At 47.5% G+C, this 25,575-nt stretch overlaps 1 pseudogene; it reads right to left on the bottom strand.

The window, feature by feature from the left end:
• Positions 1-2,204: 2,204 nt before the first annotated feature.
• Positions 2,205-10,719, bottom strand: LOC148978575 (uncharacterized; annotated as a pseudogene).
• Positions 10,720-25,575: the final 14,856 nt, after the last annotated feature.

Genomic DNA, 25,575 nt, shown 5'->3' with positions numbered 1-25,575 from the left:
CCCTCCTAACTGGAATCTCCAGCGGAGACCCGTCGAGGAGAGAAACTAGGTCCGAAAACCACACGCGGGCCGGCCAGTACGGGGCTACTAACAGTAGACTGACCCCGTCTCGGCGAACCCTCTCCAGAACTCCTGGGAGCAGAGCAGTCGGGGGAAAAGCGTACAGGGGTGACCTCTGCCACTCCTGTACCATCGCGTCCACCCCCAGCGGGGCTGGTGGACTTAGAGCAAACCACAAAGGGCGGTGTGATGTTTCCCTGGATGCAAACAGGTCTACCTCGGCACGACCGAACTGTTTCCATAAGAGCTCCACCACCTCGGGGTGGACTCTCCACTCCTCGGGCCTTGGCCCCTGCCTCCACAGGATGTCTGCTCCCTGATTCAAGTATCCCAGGATATAAATCGCCCTCAAAGAAAGAAGCTTCCCCTGGGACCACAGAAGGATCTGGCGAGCCAGCTTGTACAAAGGACGTGAGCGCAGACCCCCTGATGGTTTATATAGGATACCACCGATGTGTTGTCTGACCAGACAAGAACATGGCGACCTCTCAGGTCTGGAAGGAAGTGTTTAAGGGCCTGAAACACTGGCAACATCTCTAAGCAATTTATATGCAGATGAAGATGATGGTCCTGCCACAGACCCCGGGCTGAGCAACCACTCATGATCACCCCCCAGCCTGTGAGAGAGGCATCCGTTGTTATGGTAACACGACGGCACGGAGCTCCCAGCACAGGTCCCAGGGAGAGGAACCAAGTTTCTTTCCACATAGCCAGGGCACGGAGACCCTGTCGTGTGACCCTGATCATGCGGAACGGGTTCCCCTCGGTAAGAACCCTTTGGTCCTGAGCCACCACTGTAGCGGTCTCAAGTACAGCAGGCCGCAGGGAATAACGTTGGACGCCGCCGCCAATAGACCCAGGATTCTCTGATAATCCTTGACAGTGAGTGACTGGCCTAGCTTTGCCTGTTTGACAGCTGAGAGAATTGACGCTATACGGGCAGGAGACAGACGAGCCTGCATCGTCACTGAATCCCATATCACCCCCAGAAAAGTCGTATTCACTTTTCTTGGCGTTGAGCCTCAGCCCCAACCTTTTTATATGGGCGAGGACGACATCTCGATGCCGAACCGCCTGATTCTCCGATTGCGCTAGAATCAACCAATCGTTGATATAATTCAGAATGCAAATGCCCTGGAGACGCAGCGGAGCCAAAGCCGCGTCCATGCATTTCGTGAAGGTTTGAGGAGACAGAGCTAGGCCGAACGGAAGAACTCGATATTGGTACGCTTCGCCCCCGAAAGCGAACCTCAGAAACTTCCGATGTTGTGGAAGGATGGAAATGTGGAAGTAAGTCTTTTAGATCTATCGTGACAAACCAGTCCTCGGACCTGATCTGTGACACGATCTGCTTGAGAGTCAGCATTTTGAACTTGAGTTTCCCCACCGAACGATTTATCAGGCACAAATCTAAAATTGGACGTAACCCCCCATCCTTTTTCGGAACGATGAAATATCGGCTGTAATAACCCGACTCTCTGTCGGGAGGAAGAACTCGTTCTATCGCCCCCTTCAGTAGCAGAGTTTTCACCTCCTGTTCCATAACCAGAGCCTGTAATAGCACACCAGCAGGGAACAGCTGGTCTGACCGTTTTATATTACCTCTCAACACAGGCGAGCGTCCCTCGGGAAAGCGCTCGCTGGAACCGTCTACGCCCCAACACGCAGGCGGGGTTAGTAGACCGGACCCCTGAGGGCACCGAGACAGAACGGGCATCGTATTCAGCGGTGAACACCTTTCTCTCTCGGTGGGGACCACCCTCAGCATCCTGACGCCCTTGGCCCTTCTTCGACGAGGCCTTCCTGGCGACAATAACCGTCCTCAGATCGGTTTTGCCCCGGGAAGACCTCGCCTGAGAGCGCCGCGTCTCAGCCCAGTTCTGCCCAGCCCAGACACTCTTCTTTTGTTGCGCCCTGTATGAAGAGCTACCCGACGGGCAGGGCTGCTCCCGCCCAGCAGCCCCGGGGACATGCACTCTGAGGGGGAGATATTTCTGGAGCGCCGCTGCCTGCTTTTTCTCTTCCTGAAACCTCTCGATGACCGAGTTTACAGAGTCACCGAAGAGGCCAGCAGTCGACAGCGGCGCATCCAGGAGAAAAGATTTTTCTTGCTCCTTCATATTAGATAAATTCAGTAATTGCCTTCATAATTGCCTCTCCGTGGCCACCAGGGCTGCCATAGAACGGCCGACTTGTCTGGCCGGCTCCTTGGTGGCACGGAGAGAAATATCAGCTGCCTGACGCAGTTCTTTAATCGTGTCAGGACTCACAATCTCCCCCTCACTAATATCCCTCAATAAATCTGCCTGATAAGCCTGAAGGATCGACATGGTGTGTAGGCATGAAGCTGCTTGTCACACCGCCGAATAAGCTTTGCCCACCAAAGCCGAGGTGTTTCTGAGTGGCTTAGTGGGCAACGCTGGTGTTTTAAAGGACGATGCCATATCAGGAGAAAGATGGCTCGCCAAAACTTCCTCCATCCTCGGCATCGTCCCATAACCATGATTCTTAGATCCAGCGATGTTTGAGTACATAGATGTTTGATGTGTATATATTCTTGCTGAAACTGGTCCATTCCATGATCTCGACACCTCAGTGTGTAGATCGGGAAAGAAAGGCAAACACCGGCGTAGAGGTAATGAATGAGATGGTAGATATCTTTCATCTAATTTACTCTTCACTCTTGACTCTTGTTTTTCTACTGGCCACTCAATGCTTAATTTTTGCACCGCACGAGTCAAAACCTCCATAAGCTCTTCATGTGCTGGAGACTGGAATGGATAGTTGAAGTGATGGAGCCTCATCCCGGGTGGGAGAAACCGCAGCGCGGACCCCCAAACCCAGATCTGAGGCGCTGGATCTATCAGGTAAGGGCAGAGATAGGGTCCTTTCAGAACCCGTCTCCATCCCCGCTGATAAATCCATTTGCGATCCCCACGATTGAATCCTACGCTGTGCCTCGGCAGCAGCGGGACCCAAACCGCGGGGAGCGCGAAATTACGTTCCGTCTCGCCATTGGACTGATTTCATAGTGCTTCATGACGCACTCACGCAGAGGCATTCCCATTGCGATTACACGCAGCTCGAAGTTCCCTGAATGGGAACTGTAGCTGTCTGAGCAGAGTATATTAATGCCTACATTAATTGGCCTCTATAACTTTTCCTAGTACATTAATTGAAAAGATGTCTCTGTTGAAAATCTATATTATTAAAAGTGCAATATAAATGAAGATGACTTGACTGCAATTGGGTCAGCATTTCTGCAATTTATTTATAGATTGCAAAAGTCTGATTATAAGAGAATAGATTTTTTTATGATAATTTTGTTAACTTTAAAGGCAGACCTACTGTTAGCTCTGAGTTTGATAATCGATGGTATGCTTAAGAATATTGTTATGCTAAAAAAAGATTTTATACAAATATGTTGTCATTGTCATGTGATTAGCGCTAGTTGTGTCATTTCACTGCCATTTATAAATCCTCTCCCATTACCTCATGGGATAGTAAAATGTCCAAAAGTAAAAAGTAAATCAAAGTCATCCGACCACTAATTTATGAATACTGAATTTAAAAATGCTACTCTTTTCACATACCTTTCTCGCTCACTATAGGGTAGTTTGCAATAAACACTGTAATGCTGATGATACTCAGCTGTATATTTCTTAAAAACCTAATGAAACTTACCAATTCACGGAATGCATAGCTGCAGAGGTGGGAGTAAGTCACTAAATGCAAGTCTTAAAGCCACACCGTGGAACTCTTCAACCTTTATAATATATTACCAAAACCCATTGAGATGGTAGATCGACTTGCAATAGATTGAATGACGCATCTGCCGTCTCCTGAAGGTGTCTGTATCGCTTTTACTTGCACTTTGTAACTTCGGGTTTCGGGTAGGAACCCGAGCATAAAAAGAACTACAAAATTCGACCGCTTTACGGCATACGTCACTTCCCCCACCACCCACAACTTCCTCAGAATCTAACGTTAGTGCTCAACTTGCGTTTGATTGCCGTCTGTATGTTTTCGTCATGCCGAACAACAGCTATCAGCTTTATCAGAGGAAACTAAAAAAGAAAAGGGGAGAGTGACAAATTAAAAGCCAGGACTAGGATTAACACATTGGTCCAGCTTTCGCTTCACTCGCTGGCGTGAGCTAACGGAGGAGAAAGAGTAATCGACCGATGCGGACGCTTGCCTGCACAAAAATGCAGTTTCTAAGGTAACCCAGATAAATTCATATAAGCAGTGTAGTATTTTCTGGTATTCCGGCCACAGCCGATGGTGTTATGAGTGTAATAAAATGCCCACAGCCCAGTGTTCATTTCTACAAACACAGCCCGCCTCAGTACAGGGCTCGCACTAATAAAAAAACGGCTCATGTCAAATATAACGTTAACGTTACATTAAATGTAGTGAACGTGCCCACGACTCAGTAGTACCCTAACATTACACACCACATGTCCCACGGTTTCTGTAAAAATAAACCAACACTCATAACGTTACAGTCAGCTCTGGCCGACGGTGTTTTCAGTGCATTGAATGTGTCCGCTGTCCCGTGCCCACATTCACTCACAGACATTATAATCCCCACAGGGATCACCCCGCTCGCTCGCTCAGCCGGCTGCTATAAGGGAATCAAGCGCGGCAAGGTTGCCCGGCCCGCCTCATACACTGCAAGCACCATAGACAGTAAAGGCACAAGCACACACAATCTAAAGACACGGGAGGCTGACCGGTTGACTGTTTGTTGACTTTAATTTGCGACAGTGCTGCGGAGCTTGTGGCCTCTAGGGACGCTGAACGTGAAAATTACATGTAGAGCACCATCTAGTGGCCAAAAAGTTCCGCAGTGTGGCTTTAAGTCAAGTCCAAGTCTTAAAGGGTTAGTTTACCCAAAAATAAAAATTAAGTCATTAATTACTCACCCCCATGCTGTTCCAACCCCGTAAGACCTTCGTTCATCTTCGGAACACAAATAAAGATATTTTTGATTGAATCTGAGAGCTAGATCAGTCCTACTTAGACTGCCTAAGGGACTGGCTCTTGACGGCCCATAAAGTCATTAAAGAAAAGGTTTAAATATTCCATGTGCCTACAGCGGCACAATTACAAGTTTATCAAGCCACGAGACTACTTTTTGTGCGAAAAAACTTAAATAACGACTTTATTCCACTATTCCATTACTTCCTTATGGGCGCATGCGTGAGAACTGAGACGAGGACGTTCTCATTCGTCTACTTCTTGTTACCGGCTGCTCACCGCTTAGGAGTTTTACCGCCACCTGGTTTTATGGGTTACGCCTCAGGCGTGACAGGTGTCTGAAATCAAATATCAACTCACAGTAATCAGGTTGACCGGCGACAGCCCGTGCATCATCAGCTTGAATGATGAGTGCGTCAATCTGGATGTATAAGAAGGGCGCCTTGAAACCGTGACAACATCCTATCGTCTGAAGGGACTGTTGCAGGCAGGCCCCGAGGCATGGCAATGAGACGTATTGTCTCGTTCCCTGTTCTCAGTGTAGATTTAAAATCTTTGTTTCCCCTTGTTATTTAATTTAATGAAAAGACACCAGTCATTCTGCCAATATATCTTATTTATTTTATCAATTTACATAAGACATAAGGGAGAGAGAGTATAACGGACCCGCAAAGATCTTCCTTCTTGCTTCTCTGTATTTCTCTCTCTGCCTAAACAAAGAGCTACACAGTTCATATAGGCTGACAAAAAAACCTAACTACATTACCAGAGAAACATGTGGTTCCCATTAACGTTGGAATGTATATTCTGCTCGATGGAAAAATACTATACATCAGGGACGTGCACAGGAATTTTGAGGGGCAGTTGCTCTGACCTGAAAAAAGGGCACCCCCCCTCCCCCCTCACGGGCTATATGAAGGAATATATTCAGTTGAATTTGTCCCCTTCCAAAATGCCTCATCTTATGGTCTTATAATTATTTATAAAGATTGCAAAATGTCAGAGATGAGACAAATGAGCAAAAGAGTTCCTCATATTGTTGTTTATTGTTTTTTAAATTATTATTTATTTTTTTATTTATTTGAAAAGAAATAATCTGGATTGAATGGAAAAAACTCGAAAAAATAAAAAACGCTTAGATTTCGGGAAAAAGTACAATTCTTTTTTGCCAATCCTGACCTCCCCCTGGGGCCCTAAGCAAAATTCTAAGGGGCCCTCTGATCTGTGATGCCGTGAACCATGTAAACCATTTGCCATTGCCACTCAATACCGCCCAATACAATCCTCCCTCCTTTAAACAAAACAGTCAAAGAATAAGTACAACAGTATAGAATAGAATGAGGTTCAAACAAACAATATTTACTGAATAAAGCATTTTTATAGAATGTTAAGATAACAAGTGAATATTAACGTAAACATAAACAAGAAGAAAATAATAAATTACAACCCTGAACTTTGGCTTTTGGGATTAACTTTGGTTCTCTCTACAGCCAGGGTATTTTCGGAATCAGTAGCCTATGATTTTTATTTAATTTTTTTTATGCATGTTGAAGCAAATCTTGATTTATGGTTATTTACTGAGGGATTTGCATTCGTATTGACCAGAATGTCCATCTAATCATCATTTTAAATTCAATATAGCCTATAAATCAATAGTCAATCAATGTCAAATTGCCAATACATTGGTTTATATCTTGCATAATTAGTGCAGTTGTTTAGAGTTTTTAACTATACTGACTGAGACTAGATAATCAGTGTCTTTATAATGTGTACTTTGATTGGGAGTGCCATCATTCACGTATTGTACAGTATTTCTCTGGTCTCCACATTTCTGCTTGAAAAATGCGAGTTTCATTTCGTGCACGCGCATATGAACGAAACACACGCAACGCGGTTATGTTTTCCGAGCTGCAGTAAACAAAGACCGTTGATGCACTTTGTCATTTATCAAAAACAAAACGTAATAAATAATGGTATTTAACTCTCACTTTTGTCAGGCAAAAAGTGATGCAAGAGATGCACTGCCTGCCCAGACAAACCATCAAACTTTGCTGACACGAGAGAGAAAACAAGTTTACCTGACTGCTGTTCCCGCAATTCACTCTCATGTTTTTCTTCTTCCTCTTTTCGTGACGAGAAGGATAGTTTCGCTTCATTTTGTCATGGACTTCGTACACATTAATTAGCGCGCGACACGAGATGGAGGTGCGGCCTGAGTAATTTGCGGTGCCTTACCATACGCACCGGTCGCGTGCAGTCTGGTCTCGTGGAAACAGTTTGACTCTCAACTTTCATTCTACATCCATTGTACGATTTTTTTCCCTCGGAAGGGCAACCTGAGTCGAGAAGGGCATATGGGCAGTTGCCCGGGCAACCTGAGCAACCCCCCTGTGCACGTCCCTGCTATACATACATTCAACTTCCCCCAAAGTCTCCCAAAGTCTTCCACATACAGTATTCAGAAAAGTTTGATTAATAAAAATGTAGATTATAAAAGATTATGAATATATATGAAAAGTATAAAAATGTATACGAAAAGTGTAAAACACATGCATAATACTAGTGATTATAATTATTAATCAAAACAATAATAATACTAAAAACAACATGAAATGATGAGATTGTGAATCTTCAGTTCCTCCTCTGGAACTACGGCCGTCAGTTCCACACCATCATCTCCAGGTGGCCAAGCTATTAAAGTGATAGTGGTGAGGAGAAATAGTAGACCAAGACATAGACATAAAAGAACAAAAGAATGGAAACAGAAAAGAAAACAAAACAAATAACAAACAAAAACCCAACCCATGTTATGTCCCCGCATGCTATGTGTCATTTAACATCTATGTGTAAGCATTTAAATGAACCCCAATCATCTAAGAAAAGAAAAACTAAAAAAGTCTTCTGCCCGTGCTTGGACTCATTAATTAATTAACTCGTTAACTCGTTAATTAATTAAATCCTCCAGTTCCGTGCTAACATAACAACCAAAATAAACATTGATGTTAAAGGGTCCTATCCCTTGGGGTTGTAAATCAGTAAGCGGGTGTTCATTGTTTGTGAGGTTGTGTTTTGTAAGTAGTGTAGTGTATAAAATCTCCTATCTCACTCCGTATTTCCCATTCTCGGTTCTATCCATTTTGTTAGTAATAACCAATCTGAAAGGTTTCTTCTCTTTCTTATAACATATATGATAAGTTTTATTACTAACAGAAACACAAAAACTCCTACCATAGTCAAAACTATCCATTCCGACCATGTTAAATTCAAGCTAATTTTAAAGCTAAATTTCCTCTCAGACATCAATTTAGCTACTTCATTCGCTACGATAACATGACCCATTGCTTGAATTCCCTCCTCTTGAGCTGCCTTAACGCTTGCTTTAACTCTCTTAACCATTTCAAAGAGTTCATAATTCCTCTCTTCCACCAAATCATTATTCCACCACTGTGGATCTAACTGCAACAATTGTACATGTGGAACATGAATTCCACCCAATTGAAGAGGATAGAGAATCTCAACGCAAAATGGATCAGAAGGAATGGACATAACTTTCCTCCGTATATCATATTTTCATTTATTCCGTCATGTAATAAACACCACTGTGCTTCTGACACCTGCCATGCACCTGTGGCTTGATCTAAAGGAACTACTTCCCAAACTGCAGATCCATTAAGAGACAGACTAAACATTGTAGAGCATGAGCAAATTACCCACTCATGTTCCTCAACACAACAGTCTGTAGTAGAAATCATTGGTGTTTCACCTTCAGCCCAATATCCATTCCTTCCCAATCTAATTACTGAATTTCCTTGTCTAACCCCCATTGATTGGAATCGTCTAACTGTCATAATATTGCGTTTCCCATATTGAGGCCAGACCATAATCAAAGGTAATGTTCCAGAACCTGACAACGAATCTTCATTAATTGCGATTTTAACTAATGGAGCATGTTTAGCAGAAGTCAAATTAAGTTGATTTCCGAAAACCAGTAACAAAGATTCCGCTATTCGCTCAGGAACTTGACCCATTCGAATAACCTGAATATCCTCTACCATTTGATCCTTCACATTCTGAGCCAAAAATAAACACGCTGCACGATGTGTCTCAAAATTAGACGATTTCACTAATGCATCTGCCAATTCCCTCGCTGCGTCATTAAGATGCTGACCCGCTGCTATAATATGTAGAGAACCTTGAAGAGCCTCACTAAGTCCTTTTCCGGTCATTGTTCCCACCCACTGAGAGTACTCACTTAATTGGTTCATCTGAGCAGTATTACTAATTGAATTGACAGAGCCAAATACCCCCGCTATGTCTCCCCATATACTTCGAGGTTTACGATTTCGACTTCCAAGAGGATCCTTAGAGGTATAATATTTAATTTCTTTTCCAACCAACTCCTAATTTTTGGGAAATTTCCACAATAGGACTGATCATAAACAGTAAGAAGAGACATCAAGTTATAATTAATGCGTTGTCGCACCATATGGGCCTCGTTTATCAAGGTTTTGGTTTCCTTTGCTAACAATATACCATGAGCTGGTGCAATAGTTGTACTTGGGCATGTTTTAGCTTTGTTTGTCTTGTCCGCAGAAAGATAAAAACACCGTCCAATTTCCCCAGTTTCTAATTCAGTCTCACAATATTTATTCGCATCTTCCGAATGCCAAACTCGTATGTAATTTCCCTTGAATCTTGTTGTCCTGGAGGTAGCATCCCTTAGAAATCCCTCGCATGGTAACACTATGGAATAGATACAGCCTTGGGCTAATGAATCCCATATTGTAAGCATGTGGGTACGATTCAAAATGAAATTAATTTCCACATCAGTAGATGTTATGAGGTTTAACCCCACAATTTCACATTGTTCTTTTGAACAAATTTCTCGCCTTTGGGCACTACCGGTATACCCCCCATCTTTCACCGGCCAAATTACTCTACTTTTGTAACATTGGTGGTGAAAGTTACATCCAGTGTAGATGCCCACACAATATTTAGCAAGGTCTTTATCATTACGTGGCACCCAATCCCATAATCCCCATCTGGAAATAAAGGGTAGAGTAAAACGTTGGCCAGATTTCAGAGTTGCATTCCGAGTAATTTCTTGAACTCGAGGAGTCCATAAAGCTTGGCTTCCTTGGTAAATGCCAAGTAAAATTAAAAACAAGCATACCATTGTCGTTGTGTATCGAGAATAACTTGCGACCATCTCTAATCAATGTCAATGGAATTGATTCCTGAAATGGAAGCAGAAAAATAATTAATCATCACTCCTTTTCCCAGTCTTTAAAGTTAATGAGTGAACAGTGCTCAATCTCGGATCCTAAGCCTTCATCATTTTGTTCATTCACTAAGCAAGGTTTAACTTGTGACCAATGATACCATCTATCTGTTCCTACACCCTTCCCTTTTAGGCAGACACTTGTATCTGTTGTTAAGAGTATCTCATATGGCCCCTCCCACCTAGGTTCTAAACCTTTCCTGGGAATACGTTTGACCATAACAAAACTGCCTAACTCAGGAATGTGTGGAATGTCAGTAGTGGTATGTTTTTCATCCCATTGCTGTTGAGCTTCTCGCACTTTCTTATTATTGTCTTTGATTGCTTTGTCCAGCATTGTGAGATAGCGTCGTAACTTCTCTTGGAACAAAGTAGAGTCTCCTCCTGTTCCTGCAGGTGGCGGAGCATCAGGAGGTAGAACCATTGCTCTTCCAGTCATCAGTTCAAAAGGAGACAGTCCCGTTACTCTGTTTGGGGTTGCTCTCAAGTTCCACAAAATTGCGGGTAACAACTTATGTTTGCGAATACAAGCCAGTTGGTAAGAGCGGTTTTCAACGAACTGTTCATCCATTCCACCAAGCCTGAACTTTCCGGTCTATATGGGATGTGGAACTTCTGATTAATCCCCATCAATTTCATTAGTTCCTTCATCAGTTTTCCAGTGAAGTGAGTTCCATTGTCAGAATCGAGTTCATATGGAAGACCCCAGCGAGGAAAAACTTCTTCAACCATCACTCGTGCGGCTGCTTCAGCAGTGCAGGTTTTTGTTGGGAATGCTTCCACCCATCTAGTAAATCTGTCCATGATTACTAGAATGTATTGGTACCCTCCACTGGGTGACAAAGGTCCTGTGAAATCGATTTGGAGATGTGTCCATGGACCTGTTGGTCTGGGTGCATGTGACATCGGCACCTTTACAGATTTTCCCACATTTGCTTTCAGACAGATCAAGCATCTTCTACAGTAATCATCAATGTCTCTCATCATTCGTGGCCACCACCACATCTCGCTGATTTGAGCTTTCATTGCTTTTGCTCCAGCATGTACTTTTCCATGATACAGCTGCATTAGTTCCCTTCTTGTTCCGATAGGCATCACCACTTGTCCTGTTGGAATTCTCCAGATACCTTGATCATCCTCTTTCGCTCCCGCTTTTATCCATTTTTCTTTCCTTCATCTGTGTCAGTTTGATATGACAGAAGGCGGAGCTCAGGATTATCTTTGCTGTTTTCCTGTACCAAGGTAACAGGAGTAAGAGGAAGTAGAGCTGCTTCTCTAGTCGCTGCATCTGCTGCCGTGTTTCCTTGACTTTCTTTGGACTTGTCAGATTGATGTGATTTTACTTTGATCATGGCTGCTTCTCTGGGTAGGTGACATGCTGCAATCAAACGACGAATTATGGAAGCATGTTGTATTTCGCTCCCATTGCTGGTGATAAGTCCACGTCTTTTCCACAGGGCAAGGTAGTCATGGACCACACCAAAAGCATAACGACTATCTGTGTAGATGTTGACTCGTTCTCCTTTCGATAGTTCGAAAGCTTCTGTAAGTGCTATGAGCTCAGCTACTTGTGCTGAAAAATGCCCAGAAAGAGCTCCTTTCTTCACGACATTTCCATCAGCTTCCACTACAGCCCATCCAGTATGTCGTTTTCCATCAACATAGTAACTGGATCCATCGACCCATAACTCCTTGTCTGGATTTTCAATAGGTGTTGGATTAACAGGACCAAGACTTTCTTCTTCTACTTGTTTTTCACACTCATGTGGTGTTCCCTCGTGTGGTTCGATCATCATTGTTGCAGGGTTAAGGGATGTGTCTCTGATGATTTCCACTCTCAAATCCTTGTTCAACAAAGTTGCTTCCCATTTTGCTCTCCTTGCATCAGTAATGGTCTTGATGTTTGTGTTGTTCAACAACGTCACTATACTGTGTGGAGTGTGCAATATGATTGTTTGTGCTCCTATCAAATTTTCCACAGCATCCACTGCCCATGTGGCACCATCGGGAGCTTGTATACATCGTGGTTGACCAATCATTGTAACAGGAATCTTTGTGGAAAAGTATCGAACTGGTTTGTATCGATCACCTGGTTTTTGACACAGCACCGCTGAGTACGTCTCATCTCCCACCCTGGTCCACAAATGAAATGGCAATCGTCCATCAGGAAGTCCCAAGGCTGGGGCTGAAGTCAGTTTTTCTTTCATTGAAGTAAATGCTACCTCAGCTTCCGGTGTCCAGTTTATCTGTACCACTCCAGGCTTTCCTCCCTTGTACAAGTCAATGAGGGGGCTGGTAATGCTGGCAAAATCAGGTATATACTGACGACAATAGTTGAAAAGTCCCATCACTTTCCTCATTCCTGTTACTGTTAGAGGTTTTGGAAGTTGCCGTAATGCCTCCACACGCTCTGTTGTCAGTCTCCTTCCCTCGACAGATATTTCTTGGCCCAAGTAGATAACCTTGGTTTTGGCCAGCTGTGCTTTGTCGGGGTTGACTTTGAATCCTCCTTTCTTAAGGGCTTGTAGGACAATATTCAGAGCAAATATATGGCTGTTTTCATCTGGGCTTGCAATTAACAAGTCATCCACATATTGGAGGCAAACACTTCCTGAACTCTCAATTTCAGCTTTTTGCTCCGTTAAGAACTGATCCAAAGTTCTGTGAAATATCACAGGAGAAATATTAAGTCCTTGTGGGAGTCTGTTCCAGACATAGTGTTTTGCACCCACTGTGAAGGCAAGTTTCTCTTGAGATTTTTCGTCAATAGGTATAGACCAGAAAGCAGACAGTACATCTAGTACTGTGAAAATTCTTGCATTTCCTGGAATATCATTCAGAATGGTGACAGGATTGGCCACAATAGGATGCGGTTTTGGTGTTACACTGTTAAGTCTTGTGTAATCAATGGTTAATCTCCATGAGTTATCCGATTTCTTGACAGGCCAGACAGGACTATTAGTGGTTGATGAAGTTTGTCTGATAATGTCACGTGTCTGTCCTATCGTGTTAGCACATGGGTGGTTTTGTTATGTTGAGCCATGTGCTCCTGTCATTGTTTGTTCCTCCCCCTCGTTACCTGATTAGTGTTTGAGTTCTCCCACCTGTTCCCTCTTGATTTGTTCCCTATTTAAGTCTCCTCTTGTTTGCAGTCTTTGTCGGTTCGTTGTCATATGTCTTCCCAGTTTTTTGTGGATATCTTCATGTTCAGAGTCAGTGTTTGTTTCATGTTCATTTATTGTGTATTGCCCCTCGTGGGTTTTTGCTTTGTGTTTTGGTTTTCTTTTTGTTAATAAATCCTCCTTGTTTTTGCATTTGAGTTCTCCCTTCCTGTTTGTACCGTGACAGAACGAACCGACCATTTGAGAACTCAGCAGCATGGAGGGTTTTGGCTGGAGGAATATGGGGGACACTTATATGGACGGCGATGACTTGGATTGCCCGGATTACATCACTTCCACATTTGGATCTACCCAATTTTCTCCTTCCAGCGGTGACAGAAGGACTCTGCCCTGTAAGGAGTCTGGAAGAATGAACATTTTCCAGGCTCTCGCTTTGATGGCTCATCAAAGGGAGGAGTCGGAGCACTTGGCCAGGGTTTCTGAGACCCGTGGAGGTCACAGGAGAGATTTTCGGGGGACCCGCCAGGTAATTTTTCATGGGACCCGGGGAGGTTGTAAAGGAGGAGGAGGTGGTCGAGAGGAGGGTCAACATCACCCTCCATCCTGGCCCCCCTTCGATCCTGGACCGGTGGAGGGCAGTTCTGGACCAGCTTCTCGCCGTCATGGACAGAGAAGGAGGAAATGCCCGGCTGCCCAGCGAGAGACTGTTCTAGTCCCGTCTGCCCAGCGAGAGACTGTTCACGTCCCGTTTGCCGAGCGAGAGACTGTTCACATCCCGTCTGCCCAGCGAGAGACTGCCCGTGTCCCGTCTGCCCAGCGAGAGACTGCCCCTGCCCGCGTCCCGTCTGCCCAGCGAGAGACTGTTCACGTCCCGTCTGCCCAGCGAGAGACTGTTCACGTCCCGTCTGCCTTGCGAGAGACTGTTCATGTCCCGTCTGCCCAGAGAGAGATTGTTCACGTCCCGTCTGCCCAGCGAAAGACAGTTCACGTCCCGTCTGCCCAGCGAGAAACGGTTCACGTCCCGTCTGCCCGACGAAAGACTGATCAGGTCCCGTCTGTATCACTGAGCTGGGACTATCTGGAGCATCTGATTAAGACGTTGGAGAGACCTATGCCTGAGCCGGTGCCTGTCCCTGAGCCGGTGCCTGTCCCTGAGCCTGTCCCTGAGCCTGTCCCTGAGCCCGTCCCTGAGCCGGTGCCTGTCCCTGAGCCGGTGCCTGTCCCTGAGCCGATGCCTGTCCCTGAGCCGATGCCTGTCCCTGAGCCGGAGCTCATATTGGTTCAGGACCCAGCGTTTTTGTTTGTGTTTGTGTCTGTTCTTGTGGCTGTGTCTGTTTTAGTGTCAGTTCCTGAGCCGGCGCCTGTTCTCAAGCCGGAGGCAGAGCCAGTGCCTGTTCCTGAGCCGGTGTCTGGTCCTGAGGGATCTGCTCTGCCCTGGCCGCCCGAGGGGTCCGCACCGCCCTGGCCACCTGAAAGATCTGCTCCGCCCTGGCCGCCCGAGGGGTCCTCACAGCCCTGGCCACCCGAGGGGTTTTTACCGCCCTGGCCACCTGAAAGATCTGCTCCATCCTGGCCGCCCGAGGGGTTTTCACCGCCCTGGCCACCTGAAAGATCTGCTCCGCCCAGGCCGCCCGAGGGGTCTTCACCACCCTGGCCACCAGAGGGGTCTTCACCGCCCTGGCCACCCGAGGGGTCTGCACCACCCTGACCACCGGAAGGGTCTTCACCGCCCTGGCCACCCGACAGGTCTGCTCCGCCCTGGCCACCCGAAGGGTCTTCACCGCCCTGGCCACCCGAAGGGTCTTCACCGCCCTGGCCAACCGAGAGGTCTTCACCGCCCTGGCCACCCGAAGGGTCTGCTCTGCCCTGGCCGCCCGAGGGCTCTGCTCCGCCCTGGCCACCCGATGGACTCTGTGTTTTTCCTTCACTGCCCAATGAACTCTGTGTTTCTCCCTCACCGCCCTATGGACTTTCTGTTTCGCCCCGGTCACCTGATGTCTCTGTCCCTCCCGCCCCGCCCTGGTCCCTTCCGCCCGTCCCGCCCTAGTCTGTCCCTCCCGTCCCGCCCTGGTCTGTCCCTCCCGTCCAGTCTGATGGAGCGTCTGGTAGCCGCTCCGTTGAGGGGGGGTAGTGTCACGTGTCTGTCCTATCGTGTTAGCACATAGGTGGTTTTGTTATGTTGAGCCATGTGCTCCTGTCATTGTTTGATCCTCCCCCTCGTTACCTGATTAGTGTTTGAGTTCTCCCACCTGTTCCCTCTTGATTTGTTCCCTATTTAAGTCTCCTCTTGTTTGCAGTCTTTGTCGGTTCGTTGTCATATGTCTTCCCAGTTTTTTGTGGATATCTTCATGTTCAGAGTCAGTGTTTGTTTCATGTTCATTTATTGTGTTTTCCCCCTCGTGGGTTTTTGCTTTGTGTTTTGGTTTTCTTTTTGTTAATAAATCCTCCTTGTTTTTGCATTTGAGTTCTCCCTTCCTGTTTGTACCGTGACAGATAATCCCTTCAGCTTCCAAGTCTGCCACTATCTCTTCCACGGCTCGTCTTGCTTCAGGTCGGATAGGGTATTGTTTATGAGGGGCATGTATCGGCCCTTCAATAACAACAGGGTCAATGTTGGCTTTGCCACAATCAAATTTGTGTTTAGCCCAAACTTCTGGATGTAAACTGCACAGAAGACCCCACACACCGTCTTTTGTCCAGTCTCTGGTAATTGGTTTTGCTGCACCAACTGAACTCAAATTACATGTGCGATCTTCGTGTGGTATTATCCCAGCTGTTGTAGCGATTTGACGACTGTCAGTGAAGATGATCATGTTCAACAATGGAAGAATGTCCATGCCAATGAGGCTTCCTTGTGAATTCGGTCCCACCCAGAAAGATGTCCATACGACTTCATCTTCGTGTATTTGTAGTGGAACTTGGATACTTTTACAAAATGTTGTGATACCTCCTCCAACTCCTTCAACTTCCATAGTTTCATCTGTTGTAGGTAGGTTCAGATCTGTTATTGAAATTGACGCTCCTGTGTCAACCAGGACATCACATGGATGGCCCCCTATTAATGCATTGATGAAAAGGCTATTGTCTCTTTTCTTACTAATACAGGGGGCCACTGATTCCTATTGCGGACGCATGATCCCCTCTATGAGTTGACGGACTTGTCTTCCCTTGAGAGGTTTCATCATGATTTTTCGCAGTGACTTGTTTAAATGATTGACCTTGACCTTCTGCTCCACCACCTTTAGCCCAGCAGTCTTTTCTTGAGTGGCCACGCTTTCCACAATTGCCGCAAACAACAATCTTATTCTTTGTGTCCATGTTGTATTGAGCTGTCGCCACTCCTTTTCGATTTGGCTTGTTTCCTTCTTCCTTGTTTGATCTCATCGCGATCTCTAGACGGCCAGCCCATTGCATAATTTGGTCATACGTTTCGCCTGGATTGACTCCAAGTGATAACGCTTGTTGGTATTTAGAGCTAAAGCCATCCACAAGTGTGTCAGTGAATTGTACATCTTCTCTGTCAGGTTGTTTCTTTGCGCAGAGAGCCCATCTCTCATAAGCGTTCCACTTACGCAGAGCATATTCATCTGGAGATTCATCATCCTTTTGCTTAATCAATGTCACTGAAGTGAATGGAATTTTACCGCTGCCCAAGATTTCTTGGATTTCTTTTCGAAATACATCTAATGTTTGCCAAAGACCCAGGGGTCGTCCTTGGCCATCAACCCACAAGTCTACCCATTGGGCTGTGAACGCTGGCAGGCGTTCCCATCGGTCTCTTGGGATTTTAGCTTTCACAATGGTGTGAATGTCTTTTAGTGTCATTTGATGTGCTTCAACCAGAGAGTCTAATTCTCGCCAAAACTCTGTGTTTGGATCTTGTCTCTTCAGAGGAGTCAAGGCTGTGAGAATGGCTTGTCGTTCTCCCGGAGTAAATGGTCTTTCTTCGGTCATCATCTCAGGTTGTGACTCTTCCCTTTTAATCACAGGTGAAGAAAATTCAGGACCGATTTTGTTAATTGTGATCATGTCGTCATCCCTTGTCTCTTCACCCCAGTCAGATCCATAATTATGAGCTGGTGTACTCATCATGTCTCTGCTTGGCTGGGCTGATTTAGATCTTGTTATTATTGGAGCTGCTTGTGCAGATGCAATATACATTTTGTCAACTGGACCTCCGTTTGATCTTGAAGCTTGAGGCTTCGTCAGAGGTTTAGATGAATTTGTGTATTGTTCAGGCAAAGGTGGATAAATTGGTTCGTAAGGTGGAGGCGTTATTGTTGTCGCGGATTTCACTGGTGCTTGTGAATATTTCCTTTCAGCTTCAGTTATTATATTTGTCCAATCTGGATCAAATAAATCATCACTGGTTGTGTTTTCCTTCTCTGTACATGTGATGGACATGATTTTGTTTAACTTGTGGTATGCTTCAATTTGAGGCTTCATCACTTCCACAAGTGGAACGGGACCACCATTTAAATCACAACAAATTCCACCTTGTTTCACAATCCAGTTAGCTGCTAAAATTGGAAATGCTTTTGATTTTATCTTATCTTTTTGGGACTTAGTTAGTTTCTTGTTCTTCTTCTTTTCAAGATACCATTCAGCTATCGTGCTGCTGGTACATACACTTGCTGCCATCTTCAAAGTGTTAAAAGTCTGTGCGCTCAGAACAGTCTGTTAACTCAGAACAGCAGGGATGTATGTGTGCCTATATGCGTGTGTGAATTATACGGGAGGGGCTATGTATGTATGTGCGTCTATGTTCAGAAACTGCAGCCTATGTGATGCGTCTGTGTGTGTGCTCAGAGCTGCAGGCTGTCTGTGTATGTATGTGTGTGTGCTCAGAGCTGCAGCCTATGTGTGTGTGTGTAAGTATGTGTGTGTGCTCAGAGCTGCAGGCTGTGTGTGTGTGTGTGTGTGTATGGGGCTACCCTCCCTCTCTTCCTTCTCCAATGGATGCGTGTGTATGTGTGTGTATGTGAAGGTATAGAGAAATTCTGAAGGGAGGGCTGCTTCGCTCTCTTTCTCTATCCCTCACTCACAGAGCAAAAGAAAAATTTAAAGAAAAGTTAATGGTTTTCAGTATGTTAGTTCTCTTACGAGAGGTTCTCTCGTATTGCGTAAGCTAGCTTACGCTACGGGAAAGATTCATCTTTGCTGAGAAGTTGAAGCCAAAAAATTATTCCATAATTTTGTAATCATTGTCAACGCAGTCTCTTCTGAGGCAGACCATGAGCGGGCTAGCTAGCGGCTCATTGGTTCGCTCAGAGAGAATGCACGAACCTATGGGAGAGCGGAGCTGAGTCCGCGGCTAATGAGCGGACGGCGCTCGCTCACTGCGTCACAGCCCGCCAAAAGGGGCGTGGCTACAGTGTATAAAGGTAGCCCTCCCAGGCTAGTTCGTCGATTCTTTTTCATTCAGCGAGCTACACGCATCCGCTGTCCTGGGAAGAAGCCGCCGTCGTCGAGAGGGCACCTTCTAGCGAGCTCCGGAGTCTGAGGAAGCCGGCCGTCTGCCACCTTCAGCCGCCCAGCAAGCTAGCGCCATCCGACGCGTATCCTTTACTATTCCATATCCCTAAAAGAGCCGAGCGTCTTTTTAAAGATGCCTCGAATTTCCTGCGGCTCATGCCGCTCTCCACTCGAGGAAGGAGACCGCCACCCCATCTGCGTTCTCTGTCTCGGAGTGGAACACGCAGAGCTCGCCCTCGCCAACGGAGGATGCGACCACTGCGAGGACCTGCCTCTGTCCTTCCTGCGGGCTCGACTGCAGGCGGTCAAAACCGCTCCCGCGCCGCCTCTCACTTTGCCGCGGAAAAAGAAACGCCGCTCCCAGAGGCCGCCGGAGCCCCCTGCGGATCCATGTGGGCCGCCGCCGCCGCCCACCGACCGCTCTCCCTCTCCGCCCCTGCCGGACTTACAGTTGCCGCCGAGTGGCTGCTCTGTCGCCTCCGACGACACCGCGGATGACAAGGACTCTTGTTCGCTGCACGCTTCTGACAGCGAGGATTGGTCGTCGATCGGCTCATCGACGAGAGAGTCTGCGGGGAGGAACTAACGCGCCTCCTTTCACAGGCCGTCAACCGCCTGGGTCTCGAGTGGTCTCCTCCCCCCGAGCAACCACTGAACCGCATGGATGGGAAGTTCCTGCACCGGCGCCCGGCCCCTGCCTGCAGCCAGGCTGCACCATTCCTGCCTGAGCTACACAACGAGCTCACAAAATCCTGGAATGCCCCTCTTTCGGCTCGTAACCGCTCCGATGTGTCCGCTTCGCTGCGCTCAGTGGACGGAGCCGCCGAGAAGGGTTATACTGCCATGCCGCCCGTCGAGGACTCGGTCGCCGCTCATCTTTGCCCGCCCTCTGCTAGATGGCGTTCTTCCCATACGCTTCCTTCAAAAGTGTGCAGAGCGACCTCCAACTTCCATGCCCGCGCCTATGCCGCCGCCGGACAAGCCGCTTCAGCGCTGCATTCCATGTCAGTCCTCCAGGTGCTCCAGAGCGACATCTTGTGCGAAATGGCGAACAGCGGTAGGAACCCGCCCATCCTTTCGGATCTGAGAAGCGCTACGGATCTTTCCCTTCGCGCCACTAAAGCCGCCGCACAAGCCCTGGGGAAATGCATGGCCGCCCTCTGTGTCGCTGAGAGACACTTATGGCTCACGCTTACCGACATGGGAGATTCAGAACGCGCCGTGTTCCTCAACGCGCCTATATCTCCAACCGGGCTCTTCGGATCTGCCGTCACGGGCATCGTTGACCGCTTCTCCGAGGTACAGAAAGCGACTCAGGCCATGAACTTGTTCCTGCCCCGCCGCTCTAGCTCTTCGGCAGGCCGCTCTCATGAGCCACCTGCCAGAACCCCACAGCAGCGCCCGCCTAAGCAAGCTCAGCAGCCCCAGCGTAGACAGGGCGGCCGCCCTCGCTCTCGCTCTGACAGCCGCCGCAGACAGCCTCCTCCTCGGGGGCCTCGACCCAAGATCGCGATGAAGCCCGATCAACAGAAGTCTGCCTAGCACAGCTGAGAAAAAGACGGCTCTCTCCCGCTGCGGCCGGACCGCCGTCAAAGCTTCGCCCACTGTTAGTCCCCGTCTCACCGCCGACTACAGTAGAGTTTACCGCCACAATCAAGCCGGTTTCCCTGCCCGCTTGCGAGCGACTAAAAGCCGTTTTCACGGCTACCCAGAGAGTTCACAAAAAGAGCATAAAAGCCTCAAGTGTAAAAAATGTGCCCACAAGCATGTGCTCACGTATACACACAAGCACCATATGCCCCGGGTCTCACACAGAGCCCATTCTCACGGAGCGAGCACTTTCCGCTCCGGTAGCAGAGAACATAAGCACGCCCACGAGCCCGTGCGCATACATGGTCACCACGTCCTGATTCGCTCCGACAATATGGCCGTGGTATCATACATCAACCGTCAGGGCGGCGTCAGATCCAAGAATCTCTTTCATCTGACACGCCGCATCCTATTGTGGTCCCAGAGTCACCTGCTCTCGCTCAGAGCGACGCACGTACCGGGCCATCTGAACGACGGTCCAGACATGCTGTCCATGAACCTGGTCTCCCCCGGAGAATGGTCCCTGCACACTCATACAGTCCAAACGCTGTGGCGCCTATTCGGCAGAGCGGAGATAGAACTTTTCGCGTCAGAAGAGAACGCTCACTGCCCAATATTCTTCTCAAAGAGCGAGGACGCGCTAGCCCAGGATTGGCCCCGCCACCCGCTCTATGCTTTTCCCCCGATTTCTCTGCTACCGCAGGTCATTCAGAGAATCAGGGACTCACGCCACTCGGTGCTCCTCATAGCCCCGCGCTGGGAGAATCAGATTTGGTTCCCAGAGCTTACGCGGCTGTCACAGACAGCCCCGTGGCCCATTCCAATCAGAGCAGATCTCCTCACTCAAGCCCGCGGCTCGATCTGGCATCCCCATCCACAGCGCTGGGCGCTTCATGCATGGGTGACCAACGACTACGCGTCGAATTGCCAGAAGGGGTTCTGAACACGATCAAACACGCCAGAGCGGATTCTACCAGAAAGCTCTATGCTGCAAAATGGTCTGTGTTCTCCAAATGGTGCACCGACAAAAATTTGGACCCACGGACGTGCGAGGTTTCGTCTTTGCTCGTGTTCCTTCAGGAGATGCTGGATAAGGGCAGGTCCCCATCCACTCTTAAGGTTTATGTGGCAGCCGCCGCGGCGTTCGTTGAACCCCGGCGCGCCCAGTCTCTGGGCAAAGATGAGCTAATCATCCGCTTCCTCAGGGGAGCCAGAAGGATGAACCCCCCTCGCCCCCCTACGGTGCCGGTCTGGGATCTTTCTATAGTTCTAGAAGCTCTGAAAGCCCCGCCGTTTGAACCACTCGAGTCCGTGGAGCTTAAATACCTCTCGCTAAAAACCGTTATTCTGACGGCACTCGCCTCAGTAAAACGAGTGGGGGACATTCACGCGCTGTCTTCGAGCGCCGCGTGCCTGGAGTTTGGACCGAATGACTCCATAGTCATTCTGAAACCTAGACACGGTTATGTTCCGAAAGCGATTGGTACCCCTTTCAGGGCGCAAGTGATCTCTCTATCGGCGCTGCCTGCATCCGATAGCGAACGTGACGCTGATCGCCTCTGCCCGGTTCGGGCTCTCAGAGTGTACACTACACGCGTTGCTGCCTTCAGACGCTCAGAGCAGCTGTTTGTGTCGTTCGGTGGCCGCACCAAGGGATTAGCCGCCTCGAAACAGACTCTATCCTGGTGGATAGATTGCCTCTGCTTATGCCGCTAAAGACCTGCCTTGCCCTCTGGGCATCAGGGCTCATTCCACCAGAGGCATGGCCTCATCGTGGGCATGGTCCTGCGGAATTTCCATTCACGACATTTGTGTGGCTGCGGGATGGGCCTCCCCCTCCACTTTTGTCAGATTTTATAACTTGGAAGTTCCAGCCTTACAGGCTAAAATTCTGGCGGTCTAGTACTATACAGCTCTCCTATAGAAAGCCGCACTATCGGGAGTTCCATCACAACCGGCTCACCCCTTGTGTTCCCCTTTGTGCTTATGCATTATACGTCACGGCCCGCTACGCCGGCCGCCTTAGGGCGTTTTGCACTAGATGATAACGGCCGCTATGCTGGCCGCCTTATTATCTTCATCCACTTAAAGATTCCCCCGGTGTTTCCCCCCTGGGATGCTTAGTGGTTACTTAGCGCGCACGGCGTTGACCAGGTGTTCCCGTAGCGTAAGCTAGCTTACGCAATACGAGAGAACCTCTCGTAAGAGAACGAATCGGTTACCTAACGTAACCTTGGTTCTCTCTAGATGAGGGAACGAGTATTGCAATCCCGGCCGTGCTTGCGCCACCAGCGTTTCGCTTCATGCTACAGAATCGACGAACTAGCCTGGGAGAGCTACCTTTATACACTGTAGCCACGCCCCTTTTGGGAGGCTGTGACGCAGTGAGCGAGCGCCGTCCGCTCATTGGCCGCGGACTCAGCACCGCTCTCCCATAGGTTCGTGCATTCTCTCTGAGCGAACCAATGAGCCGCTAGCTAGCCCGCTCATGGTCTGCCTCAGAAGAGACTGCGTTGACAATGATTACAAGATTATGGAATAATTTTTTGGCTTCAACTTCTCAGCAAAGATGAATCTTTCCCGTAGCGTAAGCTAGCTTACGCAATACTCGTTCCCTCATCTAGAGAGAACCGAGGTTACGTTTAGGTAACCGATTCGTTTTCTTTTTAAAACTCAAAACGTTTTTTTTTCTTTCTTTTCAAATACTTTGGATTTTATCTCAGATTAATTTCTTTGGTATTGGTGACAGCATTTCAGTCACTATCTCTAATCATCAGGCAGACTTAAAACTTTTTAGAAAGGAAAAAAAAGTCTTACCTGAAATGATTGAGACGAATGCCTGGGTATGCGATCCTGTTCGTGTGACGCCAAAAATGTAGATTTAAAATCTTTGTTTCCCCTTGTTATTTAATTTAATGAAAAGACACCAGTCATTCTGCCAATATATCTTATTTATTTTACCAATTTATATAAGACATAAGGGAGAGAGAGTGACAATGGACTCGCAAAAGATCTTCCTTGCTTCTCTGTATTTCTCTCTCTGCTTTAACAAAGAGCTTACACAGTTCATATAGGCTGACAAAAAAAAAACCTAACTGCATTACCAGAGAAACATGTGGTTCCCATTAACATTGGAATGTATATTCTGCTCGATGGAAAAACACTATACATACATTCAACTTCCCCCAAAGTCTCCCAAAGTCTTCCACATACAGTATTCAGAAAAGTTTGATTAATAAAAATGTAGATTATAAAAGATGAATATGAATATATATGAAAAGATTAAAAATGTATATGAAAAGTATAAAACACATGCATAATACTAATGATTATAATTATTAATAAAAACAATAAAAATACTAAAAACAACATTAAATGATGAGATTGTAAATCTTCAGCTCATAAGAACTCTTAAAGTAGGACCCGAGGAAAGACCAGGGTCTGAGCCACCTAAGAAGGGGCCGAAGCATACCGCGCGTGACCATCACCATAAGAAATGGATTTTAAAAAGTGCACAAGACATCTCGTTGGGTGATTTACCACAATAATAGATGAAGTATGGGTTCGTGTACTTCACTCTGAATTCAGGAAGGCCGAACTTGAGGGCTGTAACCTGGCAGCCACAACATGTGGGAACCCATAATCAGGAAGGCCTGACAAGGCCTAACACTCGATAGTCCCAATGCGTGGGGAGCTCACATTCAGGAAGGCCGCTGAGGCCTGCAGCCTGACATGTGAGGACTCACAACTACACCTTAGCGACCACGATAAGTGGGGGTTTCACATTCAGGGAGGCCTGGTAAAGCCTGCAACCTGACATGGGACAACTCACAACCAGGAAGGCCAATGAAGCCTGAAGCCTGGTGACCACAGAGTGGGAGCAAAGTGCTCAGGAAAGGTTGTGAGGCTGTAGTCTGGCTACCACAGCATGTGGGAGCCCACATTCAGGAAGGCTGAGTGAGACCTGTAAACTGACTACCACAGTATGTGGGAACTCATAACCAGGAAGGCCCCTTTGAGGCCTGTAACCTAGCAACCACAATGTGTGGGAGCTCATAACCAGGAAGGCCTGGTGAGGCCTGTAACCTGACTACCATAGTATGTGGGAACTCATAACCAGGAAGGCCCCTTTGAGGCCTGTAACCTAGCGACCACAATGTGTGGGAGCTCATAACCAGGAAGGCCTGGTGAGGCCTGTAACCTGGTGACCACAGTATGTGGGAGCTCATTACGAGGAAGGCCTGGTGAAGCCTGTAACCCAGCGACCACAGCATGTGGGAGCTCATAACCAGGAAGGCCTGGTGAAGCCTGTAACCTAGCGACCACGGCATGTGGGAACTCATAACCAGGAAGGCCTGGTGAGGCCTGTAACCCGGCAACCACAGTATGTGGAAGCTCCCACAGATGTCTCTCCGTGGCCACCATAGCACCGATGGAACAGCAGATTGCTCTGTGGCCCGGAGTCCCGCAGCAGATTGGTCTGGTAGGCCTGAGGACCACAAGGGTGTGCAGAACCACACCTGCCTGACCTGCTGCCGTGTACGCTCTGTCATTCAAGCGTGAAGATGTCTTGAGCAGCTTGGATGACAGGGTCAGAGCTCTTAGTGAAGAGGACCAACCAGAGGCGAGATAGTTAGCCAACGTCTCGTCCACTGGCGGCATCGACACATATCCGTGCTCCACAGCTCCCTCCACAGCAGCGAAACTAGCCCGCTGATGCAGATAGAGACGTGAGGAGAACGGATTCTTTCATACCCTCTAGATCCCAGCGTGGAGATCGGAAAGGAATGAAAGGCTCATCCAGGCTGATGGCTTATGGGTGGGGAGGAACCAGCCATCCAAAATACCATGAGCGGGTTCCTCCCAGACGCGCCTCCACTGCAACTGCAATCTGTCTGTGGCGCGCCCCATAATGTCAACCAGCTCAGCGTACACTTGGCAGGAGGGCCTGGATGGTCCGGTCTCAACCAAACTGACATCCTTTTCTATATATATATATATATATATATATATTAGTGCTGTCAAACGATTAAAATATTTAATCGTGATTAATCGCATTAATGT

Source organism: Pimephales promelas, chromosome 6, assembly GCF_988280905.1.
Source record: "Pimephales promelas chromosome 6, fPimPro1.hap1.1, whole genome shotgun sequence".
Taxonomy (NCBI): Eukaryota; Metazoa; Chordata; class Actinopteri; order Cypriniformes; family Leuciscidae; genus Pimephales; species Pimephales promelas.
This window is presented reverse-complemented; position numbering and strand designations above follow the sequence as displayed.